The sequence below is a fragment of the Mirounga leonina genome, unplaced genomic scaffold (genome assembly GCF_011800145.1).
Source record: "Mirounga leonina isolate KUSES-001 unplaced genomic scaffold, KU_Mleo_1.0 Mir_127, whole genome shotgun sequence".
Classification (NCBI taxonomy): Eukaryota; Metazoa; Chordata; class Mammalia; order Carnivora; family Phocidae; genus Mirounga; species Mirounga leonina.
The window spans coordinates 25,218,540-25,221,259 of NW_023270316.1; the positions used below are offsets into that span (position 1 = coordinate 25,218,540).

The 2,720-nt window shown below is 38.8% G+C and overlaps 1 pseudogene; it reads right to left on the reverse strand.

The window, feature by feature from the left end:
* Positions 1 to 900: 900 nt before the first annotated feature.
* LOC118009137 lies at positions 901 to 1,682 on the reverse strand (annotated as a pseudogene).
* Positions 1,683 to 2,720: the final 1,038 nt, after the last annotated feature.

Here is a 2,720-nt window from a genome sequence, read left to right on the forward strand (position 1 = left end):
GCCCCGCACTGGGCTCCCTACTAGGCGGGAAGCCTGTTTCTCCCTCTCCCACTCCTGCTTGTGTTCCCTCTCTCTCTGCCTCTCTCTCTGTCAAATAAATAAATAAAATCTTTAAAGAAAAATAAATAAACATTTGAGAGGAAACTAAAATTAAAATGAACAGAAAACCTTGCAAAATTCTAGTAGACAATGGAGCTAAACTTTCTTCTTTAAACCACACTCACTTCAGGTAGGATCATGGGAAAACTGGCAGAAGCCAATGAAGGGAGAGAATTCTTTCTAATGTCAGTTCTCTTAATATCTGTAGTGCCTAGTAGGGAAAGGAAGGTAAAATTTCACATTGTCCTTTCCTTTCCAAAACCCGACTCTTGTGAGTATGGTTCTGAGGTGCCCATTGGTTGCTGATCTCTTCTCTCCCAGGGACAATTACTGCCTTCTTGCTTGTCTTATTTTGTGTCCTGAGAACTTGACTTGGCTTTCTGCCTGCCTGGGCACATGGATTGTCAGTTCTTATATATGCAGGCAGCTCAACGATCAGTTTGGGGACCCAAAGATATAACCAGAAAAAAATGGGTTGAACTCCACTTGCAGCTAGATATGGCCAACAGAAATGCAGGTTGCACTCCATTTGAGGCTAGGGCCCTACTGATTGTTGACAGCTCTCAGGGGAATTATCTGCTTCTTTTTCTTTTCTTTCTTTTCTTGCCTTGTTTTTTTTTTTTTTTTTTTTTTAATAAATGTCTATTTTAATGTTTTTTACAATAGAATAAATACTTCTCTTGATGACTGCAGATACGTAAGGCCGTTTGGTAGTATTCAGAACCACCACAGTAATGGTGATCTTCCTGATCAGTGTGTAGTCTTCAGTAATTATAAGGAATTACTTCTCTGAAACTGCTGTCAAACCAACAGGACTGCATTTATGCATCCATCATTTTCAGGGTTGTTGGTCACCTGGGCATATTTGCCCCAAATAACTGGGCCTCCTTGTGTCACAAGGCCCAACTCACGCACGTTCACCTCAATTACAGTGCCTTTGGTAATAACACCCAAAGTTGTATATAGTGGGGATGAAGGATTCTTTTCTACACCAAGTACTGGCAGGCAAAAGGTGGCTTTCAATTCAGGATGTGTTACATGGGCCTTTTTGAAATGTAAGCCCATTGTTCTAATGAATCTTTCATATTTAGGTGGTCTTCGAGTAAAGCCGTCTCCAACAAAGCAGACTTTAGTGACCACCCTCTTCCATACTTTCTTCTTTCTCTTTCCTGTTCGAATAACTTTTAATATTTCTGTTTCTCCCTGGGCACGAACTTTGGGTAAAGGAACCTCCCATTTTCCCACTTTCTCTTTTCATTTTTGTTTAATCATATTAGAAAGTACTTTAGCTCGGGACTGTCCCTCTCTGTCCAGTAGATACGCAGGTACTGCTCCTTGTGGAGTCTTTTCATCATTCTTTTGTTTGGTGTTTCTCTTTTCATGCATCTTGATAGTCTTTTTCATTTGTATTTCTCAGCATGGCACTGTTTATGGTAGAGCTTAGCTTTCAGACCAATCATCTTTTTTGCCTTCTTTGAACGTTCATGAGCCTCTCAACCTTCTTTTTTTCTTTTTTTCTCATGATAATCCAAACGATAGCCATATTGCTTCCGGTGTAACTCAACATATTCATTTTGTGGCATGGTGACGGCCGCAGAGCCATCAGATGCAGCTGCCGGGGAGTGACGAAGCTCTCAATTTTCGGGTCTCCCAGACCCGCGAACTGACTCTACGCAAGCCGCAATGGGAAAGAGAGTCCTTCTTTTCTTACTTTTAAGAGTGGCTCTGGAACTTGAGAGGGTAGTATCTTTTGCATCCTTTTTGGGGATGCTGCTTGCATTCAAGGGATCATTCAATAATGCCAGGGATATTTACTGTTTGTCTTGGCTAAAACTCGACAAGATGTTCAAAAGGATTTTTTTAAAGTAACTCTATGGTCAGAAGTTGGCCAAATTGGAAGCTGATATTCAGAGCCTGATAGAAACTTTTTTTAGGCCTTTTCCCTTAAGCTAAAATGAAATTGTGTACCCAGAGGGAAAGAAAAACATTCCAAAGACAAACAACTCTAAATCTAGAACACGGAAATCTGTTGATTTCTATTTTAGTTGAAGAACTTCTGACATATAGAACCAAACTAAAAATGATATATTTGTTTGGTGACCCTTGATATCATTCAGGTTATAAGCCAATTCTTTGAGGAATTACAAACACTCCTCCAAATTGAGGACAACCTGTACGACTTGTCTTACAAATTGAGTCTTTTCAAGAACAGAAAAAAAAAAAAATCAAAAAAATTTTTAAAAACTATCCTTTTTACCAATCCTCAAACCTCCCTTATTCATTTCAGAAGTCTTGTAGGTACTGTAAAAATTCTAGCCTTAGAAAACAAAATTCCTTCTTGGAAGAACTTGTATTCTTTCTCTGTGCTTTTGAGACATAAATGTTCTTCCTGGTCTTCTCTAGGAAACTAGCTAATTCTTATGGGGCGGGGGGAGAAATGAAGATGCTTTTTCGAAACTACACAAATGAAAGAAATCTTAAAAGTCTTCTCCACAAATATTAGTAAAGAGTTTAAGCCTCTTATCAATTAACCTTAACTTATTCCATTGCCAGAAACATAATTTGGACCAAATTATTCTTTTATGAAGAAGTGAGTTTTGCATTATCATACCCTTCATGGC